This window comes from Scyliorhinus torazame, chromosome 5 (genome assembly GCF_047496885.1).
Source record: "Scyliorhinus torazame isolate Kashiwa2021f chromosome 5, sScyTor2.1, whole genome shotgun sequence".
Taxonomy (NCBI): Eukaryota; Metazoa; Chordata; class Chondrichthyes; order Carcharhiniformes; family Scyliorhinidae; genus Scyliorhinus; species Scyliorhinus torazame.
This window is the reverse complement of record NC_092711.1, coordinates 135,417,815-135,431,485: the sequence shown is the minus strand read 5'-3', so window position 1 is coordinate 135,431,485 and position 13,671 is coordinate 135,417,815. Positions and strand designations below refer to the sequence as shown.

Here is a 13,671-nt window from a genome sequence, read left to right as displayed (position 1 = left end):
TGCAGCCATGACTCCATAATCCCAATTATATCAAACCCATTTATATCTATCTGCGCGATTAGTTCATCCACTTTATTGCAAATGCTCCGTGCATCAAGGCACAGAGCCTTTAAGTTTGTCTTTTTCACATTGTTTGGCTTGCTCCCAATATTTTTCTCTTTGCCCTGTTTGAACTTTGCCCTTGGTTTCTCCACCTATCACTTTTCTTATTCCCTTTTCTACATTTTTGTTGTTATCCTTGCTCCCTCTTTCTCTGACTCCTTACATAGATTCCCCTCCCCCTGGCATATTAGTTCAAACCCTCCCCAACTGTGCTTGCATTGTGAAGCCATGCCCGAGAATGGCGGTCTTCGGGGTATCGGAACAGCCAGATCTCTTCATGGGGAGGATGGCTGCGCCCTTGCCTTTGCCTCCCTAATTGCCCGCCGGAGAATCCTGCTCGGCTGGCAGTCAGCAGCACCACCCAAAGCTGTAGACTGGCTGCCTGACCTTACGGAATTTCTCCAAATGGAGAAAATTAAATTTGCCATCTGAGGGTTGGAGGAGGGCTTCCACAAAATGTGGGAGCCATTCACTCTGTTGTTTCAAGACCTGTTAGTAGCCAACAGCTAAGAAGTCAAAGAACAGGAGAGGATAGTCACGATACAGCAATCGGGACCCAACATGAGAAGCAGTATCACCCAACAAAACTGGAGCAGGGTACACGAACAGATGAGGGAGGAAGGCAAGATAAATGACCGGGGGGGGGGGGGGGGACAGGAAAGGATAAGGGGAGGGAGAAGAGCCAGGTGAGCCTTACGTCAGTGGTAGGGAAATTACCGGAGAGAATTCTTCGAGACAGGATCTATTCCCATTTGGAAGCAAATGGACGTATTAGCGAGAGGCAGTACGGTTTTGTGAAGGGGAGGCCGTGTCTCACTAACTTGATAGAGTTTATCGAGGATGACTGATGCAGGTAGGGCAGTGGATGTTGTCTATATGGACTTCAGTAAGGCCTTTGACAAGGTCCCTCATGGCAGACTGGTACAAAATGTGAAGTCACACGGGATCAGGGGTGAACTGGCAAGATGGATACAGAACTGGCTGGGTCATAGATGGCAGAGAGTAGCAATGGAAGGGTGCTTTTCTGATTGGAGGGCTGTGACCAGTGGTATTCCGCAGGGATCAGTGCTGGGACCGTTGCTGTTCTTAGTATATATAAATGATTTGGAGGAAAATGTAACTGGTCTGATTAGTAAGTTTGCAGACGACACAAAGGTTGGTGGAATTGCGGATAGCGATGAGGACTGTCAGAGGATACAGCAGGGTTTAGATCGTTTGGAGACTTGGGCGGAGAGATGGCAGATGGAGTTTAATCCGGACAAATGTGAGGTAATGTATTTTGGAAGGTCTAATGCAGGTAGGGAATATACAGTGAATGGTAGAACCCTCAAGAGTATTGACAGTCAGAGAGATCTAGGTGTACAGGTCCACAGGTCATTGAAAGGGGCAACACAGGTGGAGAAGGTAGTCAAGAAGGCATACGGCATGCTTGCCTTCATTGGCCGGGGCATTGAGTATAAGAATTGGCAAGTCATGTTGCAGCTGTATAGAACCTTAGTTAGGCCACACTTGGAGTATAGTGTTCAATTCTGGTCGCCACACTACCAGAAGGATGTGGAGGCTTTAGAGAGGATGCAGAAGAGATTTACCAGAATGTTGCCTGGTATGGAGGGCATTAGCTATGAGGAGCGGTTGAATAAACTCGGTTTGTTCTCACTGGAACGAAGGAGGTTGAGGGGCGACCTGATAGAGGTATACAAAATTATGAGGGGCATAGACAGAGTGGATAGTTAGAGGCTTTTCCCCAGGGTAGAGGGGTCAATTACTAGGGGGCATAGGTTTAAGGTGCGAGGGCAAGGTTTAGAGTAGATGTACAGAGGCAAGTTTTTTACGCAGAGGGTAGTGGGTGCCTGGAACTCGCTGCCGGAGGAGGTGGTGGAAGCAGGGACGATAGTGACATTTAAGGGGCATCTTGACAAATACATGAATAGGATGGGAATAGAGGGATGCGGACCCAGGAAGTGTAGAAGATTTTAGTTTAGACGGGCAGCATAGTCGGCACGGGCTTGGAGGGCTGAAGGGCCTGTTCCTGTGCTGTACATTTCTTTGTTCTTTCGTCAATTGAAAAACTACTGGGGAATGAAAAATAGGAAATCGCAACCACCACTGTAAATAATGCAAGAAGAAGAACAACGATGTATGTATGTAAATAATAGAAACCGACCGAGTGTCAATATTGTTCTTTATCCTCCGTTTCCTAATGTTTGTCCTCGCTCATCCTTGTTTTGTATACCACAAAAAATTCAATACAAACATTTTTTAAAAATTAATGGCAGAGCAGATTCAAAGGGCCGAATGGCCTCCTATTTTCTGCATATGTTTCTATGCACGGCTACCATTGTTCACCCCCCCCCCCCCACACCCCCCCCCCCCCCCGCCAAGTCTCTTAGGGTTTTCCTGCTGCTCATCTAATTTGCATATCAAAACCTCTTCAAACAGATGCACTCTTAGCAATTTCCCTTCCACCGATTCTGCAAACTATTTCATCAAAACTTTGGCTGGCACAGACCCAATGGGCCAAAGGGCCTCCTGCTGTGCTTATGTCTCTGTTAACCTTTTGAGCCTGGATGACTCTTTTTCAAAGCTCACCTCTGTCTAACGATCTCAGTAATCTCAGCGGATTGTGGTGTATTACGACCAGACCAGACATTAATGCTGAGCAAGCCAGACCCCGGATGAAGCCTGTCTTGCTGATCATAAACCTATTTTTTTATTGTGCAAATGAGGAGTAAGAGCTACTGACTCCAAAAGCATAGAGCTCCAACACTTATTGAATTTTAAAAATTGAAAGATTTATTTTTAAAAACTTAAGCACACAAGATAAAAGTTGCACAAAGAACAAAGAAAAGTACAGCACAGGAACAGGCCCTTCGGCCATCCAAGCCTGCGCCGACCATGCTGCCTTTATAAACTAAAATCTTCTGCACTTGCAGGGTCCTCTCAGGGCAAACTTTATCCGCTCCAGTTTTATGAACCCCGCCATATCGTTTACCCAGGCCTCCAGTCCGGGGGGTTTCGCCTCCTTCCACATGAGTAGAATCCTACGCCGGGCTACTAGGGACGCAAAGGCCACAACGTCGGCCTCTTTCGCCTCCTGCATTCCCGGCTCATCCGCAACTCCAAATAGAGCTAGCCCCCAGCCTGGTTTGACCCGGGCCTTCACCACCTTAGAAATCACTCCCGTCACTCCCTTCCAATACCCCTCCAGTGCCGGGCACGACCAAAACATATGTGCTTGGTTTGCCGGGCTTCCGCCGCACCTCCCACACTTGTCCTCCACTCCAAAGAACCTGCTCAGTCTTGCTCCCGTTATGTGTGCTCTATGTAGCACCTTGAATTGAATCAGGCTAAGCCTGGCGCATGAGGAAGAGGAGTTTACCCTGCTTAGGGCATCAGCCCACATACCCTCCTCTATCTCCTCCCCTAGCTCTTCTTCCCACTTTACTTTTAGTTCGCCCACCAACTCCTCCCCCTCTTCCCTCATCTCTCGGTATATCTCTGACACCTTGCCCTCTCCGACCCACACCCCCGAAAGCACTCTGTCCTGAATCCCCTGTACCGGGAGCAGCGGAAATTCCCTCACCTGTTGTCTAGTGAACGCCCTCACCTGCATATATCTAAGGAAGTTTCCCCGGGGCAACTTATACTTTTCCTCCAATGCTCCCAAGCTCGCAAACGTCCCATCTATAAATAAATCTCCCACCCTCCTAATTCCCAACTGGTGCCAGCTCTGAAATCCTCCATCCATTCTTCCTGGGGCAAACCTATGGTTGTTCCTGATTGGGGACCCCACCAGGGCTCCCCGCACACCTCTCTGTCGCCTCCATTGTCCCCAGATATTCAATGTTGCCGCCACCACCGGGTTCGTGGTAAACTTTTTTGGTGAGAACGGTAGCGGCGCCGTCACCAGCGCCTCTAAGCTCGTCCCTTTACAGGACTTTCTCTCCAGTCTTTTCCACGCCGCTCCCTCTCCCTCCATCATCCATTTACGAATCATCGCCACATTGGCGGCCCAATAGTAGTCGCCCAAATTCGGTAGCGCCAATCCTCCTCTGTCCCTGCTACGTTGCAGGAACCCCCTCCTTACCCTCGGGACTTTCCCTGCCCACACGAAGCTCGTGATGCTCCTGTCTACTTTTTTTGAAAAAGGTCTTAGTGATTAGTATAGGGAGACATTGAAATACAAATAAGAACCTCGGGAGGACCATCATCTTAATTGCCTGCACTCTGCCCGCCAACGACAGAGGCTGCATGTCCCACCTCTTGAAGTCCTCCTCCATTTGTTCTACCAATCGTGTCAGATTAAGTCTGTGCAAGGTTCCCCAGCTCCTAGCGATCTGAATCCCCAGGTATCGGAAGTTTCTTTCCACTTTCCTTAGAGGCAGGCCTTCTATCTCTCACTCTAGTCCCCTGGGTGTATCACAAATAGTTCACTCTCCCCATGTTAAGCCTATATCCCGAGAAATCTCCGAACTCCCTCAACATCCGCATAACCTCTATCATCCCCCCCGCTGGGTCCGACACATACAACAGTAGGTCATCCGCGTATAGCGAGACTCTGTGTTCTTCTCCCCCTCTAATCACCCCTCTCCATTTCCTGGAGTCTCTCAACGCCATGGCCAAAGGTTCAATTGCCAACGCGAACAACAGTGGAGACAGCGGGCATCCCTGTCTTGTTCCCCTATATAATCGGAAATACTCCGATCTTTGCCGACCCGTGACTACGCTTGCCGTTGGGGCCCCATAAAGAAGTTTGACCCAGCTAATAAACCCGTTCCCGAACCCAAACCTCCTTAATACCTCCCATAAATACTCCCACTCCACCCTATCAAATGCCTTCTCTGCATCCATTGCCGCCACTATCCCTGCCTCCCCCTCCACTGGGGGCATCATTATCACCCCTAATAGTCGTCGCAGGTTAACATTCAGTTGTCTCCCTTTTACGAACCCTGTCTGGTCTTCGTGCACCACCCCCGGGACACAGTCCTCTATCCTCAATGCCAGTACCTTTGCCAGCAATTTGGCGTCCACATTCAATAATGAAATAGGTCTATAGGACCCGCACTGCAACGGATCTTTATCCCTCTTCAAAATTAGCGATATCGTCGCCTCCGACATTGTCGGGGGTAAAGTCCCTCCTTCCCTGGCCTCATTGAACGTCCTCACCAACAACGGGGCCAACAAGTCCACATATTTTCTGTAAAATTCCACCGGGAACCCGTCTGATCCCGGAGCCTTCCCTGCTTGCATGTTCCCCAGCCCCTTAATAACCTCGTCCAATCGGTGCCCCCAGGCCTTCCACCTCCTGCTCCTCCACCCTCGGGAACCTCAATTGATCCAGGAACTGCCGCATCCCCTCCTCTCCCTCTGGGGGTTGGGACCTATACAGCCCCTCATAAAAGGTCTTGAACACCTCATTTATCTTCCCTGCTCTTCGCACCGTGGCTCCCTTTTCGTCTCTAATTCCCCCTATCTCCCTCGCCGCTGTCCTCTTTCGCAACTGATGAGCCAGCAGGCGACTAGCCTTTTCCCCATATTCATACCTCCTCCCCTGTGCCTTCCTCCACAGCACCTCCGCCTTTCTGGTGGTCAGGAGGTCAAACTCCGTCTGGAATCGTCTCCTCTCCCTGTACAGTCCCTCCTCCGGGGTCTCTGCAAATTCCCTATCCACCCTTAAAATCTCCCCCAGTAATCTTTCCCTTTCCTTGGCCTCTGTTTTCCCTTTGTGGGCCCCAATGGAGATCAGCTCTCCTCTGACCACCGCTTTTAGTGCTTCCCATACCACTCCCACACGGACCTCCCCGTCGTCATTGACCTCCAGGTATCTCTCAATACACCCCCGCACTCTTCCACACACTCCCTCGTCCGCCATCAATTCCACATCTAATCGCCAGAGTGCTCTCTGTTCCCTTTCCTCTCCTAGTTCCAGGTCCACCCAGTGTGGGGCATGGTCCGAAACCGCTATGGCTGAATACTCAGCTTCTTCCACCCTTGAGATCAACGACCTTCCCAAAACAAAAAAATTTATCCGGGAGTATACTTTATGGACATGGGAGAAGAAGGAGAACTCCCTGGCCCTCGGTCTAAGAAATCGCCATGGATCCACTCCCCCCATTTGGTCCATAAACCCCTTGAGCACCTTGGCCGCTGCAGGCCTTCTTCCGGTCTTTGAGCTGGATCTATCTAGCCCTGGGTCCAGCACGGTATTGAAGTCCCCTCCCAATATCAAGTTTCCTACCTCCAGGTCCAGTATACGACCCAGCATCCGTCTCATAAATCCCGCATCGTCCCAATTCGGGGCATATACATTAACCAACACGACCTCCATTCCCTCCAGTCTGCCACTCACCATTACATATCTACCTCCGCTATCTGCTACGATATTCTTTGCTTCAAATGCTACCCGTTTCCCCACCAATATGGCCACCCTTCTATTTTCTGCATCTAGTCCTGAGTGGAACACCTGTCCCACCCATCCTTTCCTTAACCTAACTTGGTCCGCCACCTTCAGGTGCGTCTCTTGGAGCATAGCCACGTCTGCCCTTAGTCCTTTCAAATGCGCGAGCACTCGGGCCCTTTTAATCGGTCCGTTCAGGCCTCTCACGTTCCACGTGATCAGCCTCACTAGGGGGCTACCTGCCCCCCTCCCGTGTCGACTAGCCATCACCTTCTCTAGGCCAGTCCCATATCCCGCCTCCGCGCTCCCACTCGCTCCCCAGGCGTCGCATTCCATCCCCGTCCACCCACTCTTTAGCCATTTCCTTTTTGATTTCCGCAGCAGCAACCCAGTTGTCCCCCCCCCCCCGCTAGATCCCTTTCTAGCGTGATTGCTCCCCCCATATTACTTCCGTAAGTCAGCTGACTTCAACTGACCCCGGCTACTCCTGCTCACTCCTTGACCTCCTCCGTGTGGGGAACTCCCATCCGCCTTGCGCCTGTCTTCCCGCCATAATCTTTCTGGCGCGGGAACATCCCTTTATCTGACCCGCCTCTTGTGGCGCAGCTCCCTTTCCTCTCCCCCTCCCATTCCTCATTCTCCGCCTATGTCCCTTCTTTCCCCCCTCACCGGCGCCCACATTTCCTAGTGTCTCCCCCCATCCCAATTTACTTCTCTATTTACATCAACCATAACAATAACAATAACATTCCCTGCAGTATCAGTCCCGATCCAATTTCTCCTCTTTAATAAAGGTCCATGCTTCTTCCGCCGTATCGAAATAATAGTGTCTCTCCTGGTACGTGACCCATAGTCGTGCCGGCTGCAGCATCCCGAACTTCACCTTCTTTTTGTGTAACACCTCCTTGGCTCGGTTAAAACTCGCCCTCCTTCTCGCCACCTCCGCACTCCAATCCTGGTACACCCGTACCACTGCATTCTCCCATCTGCTACTCCACACCTTTTTAGCCCATCTCAGGACCTCTTCTCTATCTTTAAGGCGGTGAAATCGCACGATTGTCGCCCTGGGTGGTTCTCCCGCTTTTGGTCTTCTCGCCGGGATCCGATGTGCCCACTCCACCTCCAAGGGGCCCGCAGGGGCCTCAGCACCCATCAATGAGCTTAGCATCGTACTTACATAAGCTCCACAGTCCGCTCCTTCCACTCCCTCAGGGAGACCCAGTATCCGAAGGTTCTTCCTTCGCGCTCTGTTTTCTAGGGCCTCGATCCTTTCAATACACTTTTTATGGAGTGCCTCGTGCGTCTGTGTTTTGACCGCCATGCCCAGGATCTCGTCCTCATTATCCGTCACCTTCTGCTCCACCACGCGGAGCTCTGTCTCCTGGGTCCTTTGTGCCTCCTTAAGCCCCTCAATTGCCTGTAGCATCGGGGTCAGCACCTCCCTCTTTAGTAGCTCCACACACCGTCTCAAAAATTCGTCTTGCTCGGGCCCCCATGTCGCCTGAGCTTTCTCCGCTGCCATCTTGTGTCTTCTCCCTTTCTGTCCCTTTCGTCGACGATTCCTCGCGCTGCAGCCGCCGCCGCCGATATTATCCTCCTTCGTTGGGGGGGGGGACTCCCTACTCACTCACCCCACACCGGGTTGCGTCGCCCAAAAAATTCCCGTTGGGGCTCTTAAAAGAGCCCGAAGGTCCGTCGGAGCTGGAGCCGCCGAAACGTGCGGCTAGCAAGGCATCGCCGCAACCGGAAGTGCCCCTCGCACCTTAAACCTATGCCCCCTAGTAATTGACCCCTCTACCCTGGGAAAAAGTCTCTGACCATCCACTCTGTCTATGCCCCTCATAATTTAGCAGACCACAGTTAAAAGTCTTACAAGAACAATCCCCCCCCAAAAAAAAACATGCTTAGACAAAAGTCCACAATTGAATTATCATTTTGGCAATAATCCCCCAGAGATTTTAACCATAAATATCCAGTAAATCTTACCCAAGTCAAGGAATTGTTGTCACTGATGTAGAATTCCAAAAAGTGGTTCAGAAACAAACTGTTTCCTAAAACATGGACTCTCCTGGCTTAACACGCAGTGACTGCCTCCAATTCAAAGCGTTCACTGCTTCTCAGCAACTCCCACACAAAGGAGCTGGTCTTAAGGACTTTCCCCCACAGCAACTCAACTCAGTTAAACATCCCTGTCCTGAAATATCTCATTCTATTGTCCTAAAACGCCTTTTTGAATGCAAGTTCTCCAAATATGAAAATAAATCATATTTTCGGGTCAGTAAAATGTAATATACCTTCCCCTGTTTATTCATGGAACCCCTGTTAGATGCAAATGTTCGTTGTTACCTCTGAGCTTCCTTTTGAAATTCAACAGCTGAAAAAACAATTTCCCCATTTATCTCACAATCTAACCTATTTACTTGGACCTCAAACCCACCATCCTCTCGTTACAAATGCACAAACCTCACATCCTTAACCTTTCATCTCTTAGACCTCACAGACAACCTGTCTCTAGTGACCATCCCCCTGTTCAATTAACCCAGGTCCTAACCCAGGGGACCTATACCGTTGGGATGGTCTCCACCTGAACCGAGCTGGGACCAGTGTTCTGGCGAAAAGAGTAAATAAGTTGGTCAATAGGACTTTAAACTAGAGATTGGGGGGAAGGGAAAGTCAGGGAACCAAGAGGTGAAGTAATCAGTGGGAAGCGTAGATGCTTAGGAATACAAAAAAGCACGAAAAGACAAAACTCAGGAGAGGTTACGATAGTCCCAATCCCACAAAATATGACACAATGTATGGAAAGGCTCAGTAAACCAAGGTCCACCACACTAAGAAAACAAAAAGGGACGGTCAATAGAGAATTAAAGGTGCTATATTTAAATGCGCGCAGTGTACGGAACAAGGTAGATGAGCTTGTGGCCCAGATTGTGACTGGCAGGTATGATGTGGTAGGCATCACAGAGACGTGGTTGCAGGGGGTTCAGGACTGGCATTTAAACATCCAGGGATTCACAACCTATTGAAAAGACAGAGAGGTGGGCAGAGGGGGCGGGGTTGCCTTGTTAATTAGGAATGAAATTAAATCAATCGCACTAAACGACATAGGGTCAGATGATGTGGAGTCTGTGTGGGTAGAGTTGAGGAACCACAAAGGCAAAAATACCATAATGGGAGTTATGTACAGGCCTCCTAACAGTGGTCAGGACCGGGAGCACAAAATGCACCACGAAATAGAAAGTGCATGTCAGAAAGGCAAGGTCACAGTGATCATGGGGGACTTCAATATGCAGGTGGACTGGGTAAATAATGCTGCCAGTGGACCCAAGGAAAGGGAATTCATTTAATGTTTACAGGAGGGCTTTTTGGAACAGCTTGTGATGGAGCCCACGAGGGAACAGGCCATTCTGGACTTAGTGTTATGTAATGAGTCAGACTTGATTAAAGATCTTAAAGTAAGGGAACACTTAGGAGGCAGTGATCATAATATGGTAGAATTCAATCTGCAATTTGAAAGAAAGAAGGTATAATCAGATGTAAAGGTGTTACAGTTAAATAAAGGTAACTACAGGGGCATGAGGGAGGAACTGACGAAAATCGACTGGGAGCAGAGCCTAGTGGGAAAGACGGTAGAACAGCAATGGCAGGAGTTTCTGGGAGTAATTGAGGACACAGTACAGAGGTTCATCCCAAAGAAAAGAAAGGTTATCAGAGGGGGGATTCGGCAGCCATGGCTGACAAAGGAAGTTAGGGAATGCATCAAAGCAAAAGAGAAAGCCTATAATGTGGCAAAGAGTAGTGGGAAGTCAGAAGATTGGGAAGTCTACAAAAACAAACAGAGGATAACAAAGAGAGAAATAAGGAAAGAGAGGATCAAATATGAAGGTAGGCTAGCCAGTAACATTAGGAATGATAGTAAAAGTTTCTTTAAATACATTAAAAACAAACGGCAGGCAAAAGTTGACATTGGGCCGCTCCAAAATGACGCTGGTAATCTAGTGATGGGAGACAAGGAAATAGCTGAGGAACTAAATAAGTACTTTGCGTCAGTCTTCACAGTAGAAGACATGAGTAATATCCCAACAATTCAAGAGAGTCAGGGGGCAGAGTTGAATATGGTAGCCATCACAAAGGAGAAAGTGCTAGAGAAACTAAGAGGTCTAAAAATTGATAAATCCCCGGGCCCAGATGGGCTACATCCTAGAGTTCTAAAGGAGATAGTTGAAGAATTGGTGGTGGCGTTAGTTATGATCTTTCAAAAGTCACTGGAGTCAGGGAAAGTCCCAGAGGATTGGAAAATCGCTGTTGTAACCCCCCTGTTCAAGAAGGGAACAAGGAAAAAGATGGAAAATTATAGGCCAATTAGCCGAACCTCGGTTGTTGGCAAGATTCTAGAATCCATTGTTAAGGATGAGATTTCTAAATTCTTGGAAGTGCAGGGTCGGATTAGGACAAGTCAGCATGGATTTAGTAAGGGGAGGTCGTGCCTGACAAACCTGTTAGAGTTCTTTGAAGAGATAACAAATAGGTTAGACCAAGGAGAGCCAATGGATGTTATCTATCTTGACTTCCAAAAGGCCTTTGATAAGGTGCCTCACGGGAGACTGCTGAGTAAAATAAGGGCCCATGGTATTCGAGGCAAGGTACTAACATGGATTGATGATTGGCTGTCAGGCAGAAGGCAGAGAGTTGGGATAAAAGGTTCTTTTTCGGAATGGCAACCGGTGACGAGTGGTGTCCCGCAGGGTTCAATGTTGGGGCCACAGCTGTTCCCTTTATGTATTAACGATCTAGATGACGGGACTGGGGGCATTCTGGCTAAGTTTGCCGATGATACAAAGATAGGTGGAGGGGCAGGTAGTATGGAGGAGGTGGGGAGGCTGCAGAAAGATTTAGACAGTTTAGGAGAGTGGTCCAAGAAATGGCTGATGAAATTCAACGTGGGCAAGTGCGAGGTCTTGCACTTTGGAAAAAAGAATAGAGGCATGGACTATTTTCTAAACGGTGACAAAATTCATAATGCTGAAGTGCAAAGGGACTTGGGAGTCCTAGTCCAGGATTCTCGAAAGGTAAACTTGCAGGTTGAGTCCGTAATTAAGAAAGCAAATGCAATGTTGTCATTTATCTCAAGAGGCTTGGAATATAAAAGCAGGGGTGTACTTCTGAAGCTTTATAAAGCATTAGTTAGGCCCCATTTAGAATACTGTGAGCAATTTTGGGCCCCGCACCTCAGGAAGGACATACTGGCACTGGAGCGGGTCCAGCGGAGATTCACACGGATGATCCCAGGAATGGTAGGCATTACATACGATGAACGTCTGAGGATCCTGGGATTATATTCATTGGAGTTTAGGAGGTTGAGGGGAGATCTAATAGAAACTTACAAGATAATGAATGGCTTAGATAGGGTGGATGTAGGGAAGTTGTTTCCATTAGCAGGGGAGACTAGGACCTGGGGGCACAGCCTTAGAATAAAAGGGAGTCACTTTAGAACAGAGATGAGGAGAAATTTCTTCAGCCAGAGAGTGGTGGGTCTGTGGAATTCATTGCCACAGAGGGCGGTGGAGGCCGGGACGTTGAGTGTCTTTAAGACAGAAGTTGATAAATTCTTGATTTCACGAGGAATTGAGGGCTATGGAGAGAGAGAGCGGGTAAATGGAGTTGAAATCAGCCATGATTGAATGGTGGAGTGGACTCGATGGGCCAAATGGCCTTACTTCCGCTCCTATGTCTATTGGTCTTATGGTCTCTCTCTCACACACGCACAGACAATTTATTTATCGTCACAGAAAAGATCATTACAAAAATTTAATAATATGCGCCTCTCATCACAAGTGTGAGTGTTAGATTATATTGCCTCATCTGACATGTACAGCGGTCTACAATCTCCTTACGTTACTGCGATAGTAAGTTTGGAACACTCACCAACACGGCTGCAGTAAATGTCCTGCTAAGAAAGGATTTCAGTTTCCCATATATGTCTGTAAATCCTACCCCCACGCCCCCTTCTGCCACTCTGAGTTCCAGGCTGCAGGCACCAGCACTGACGTCATTGGATTTCTGCGCGTACGGAGAATAGTGAACGTGTGCAGGTGGGTAGCAGTGGTCATATTGTGTTGGTAGGAAACTCGGCGATTTTGAAATTTGCTGATAGCGTCAAAATCTGGCAGCATGGCTGGTACCATGACAGACTAGGACAGAATGTAAGGAAAGATTAATTTCCGTGGAAACACATAAATAGAAACTAGGAGCAGGAGTAGGCCATTCGGCTTTCGATCCTCCTTTGCCATTCAATATGATCATGGCAAATCCTCTGTGTCCACATTCCTGTGTTCTCCCCATGCAACTTGACACCTTTAGAGTCCAGAAATCTTGGGCAGGATTCTTCCGTTCCGCCTGCCGCAAGAACGTTACGGGCAAGCCACGGACAATGGCGAAGTCCATTGATCTCGGGCAGGATTCTCCGATCGCCGGGCGGACACGGCAGCAGAATCCCACTCATTGCCTTCTTATTCTTAAGTATATTCAGTGATTGGGTCTACGCAGGCTTCTGTGGAAAACAATTCCACAGATTCCACAGAAATTTCCACAGAAATTTCTCCCCATCGCAGACCTACCATGTATCCTGAGACTGTAACCCTTTGTTCCAGATTCCCCTCTCCCTCACGCCAGCCCCAAGCCAGAGCAAACAATATCCTGGCATCCAGTCTGTCCCGCCCTGTCAGAATTATGTACATTTCAATGAGATACCCTCTTGTTCTTCTAAACTCCAGTGAACACAAGGCCCGGTCGATCCAATCTCTCCTCGCATGACAATCCTGCTATCCCAGAATCATTCAGGTGAACCTCCACTGCACTCCATCTATGGCCAAAATATCCTTTCTTAGGGAAGGAGACCAAAACTGCGCACAGTACTCCGGATGTGGTCTCACCATAGCCCTGCAATCAGACCTCCTTGGTCCTGTACACAAGTCCTCTTGCAACGAAGGCCAACGTACCATTTGTCTTTCAAGCTGCTTGCTGTACCTGCATGCTTGCTTTCGGCAGAATTGGCGAACGAATTTCAACAGACATATAAAATGTGAGATGTTCGAGAGGCCACCCAGCCTTTGGGAAAGAACCATCAGATGTGGCGACGAAGGACGGGAGGTTTGTTTCGACAGGAATTGGAT

At 48.8% G+C, this 13,671-nt stretch overlaps 1 protein-coding gene across 1 annotated transcript in view; it reads left to right on the top strand.

The window, feature by feature from the left end:
* The window catches only part of LOC140419826 (uncharacterized), a 94,001-nt gene that overhangs the window by 33,910 nt on the left and 46,420 nt on the right, over window positions 1-13,671 (top strand). The window lies entirely within an intron of this gene.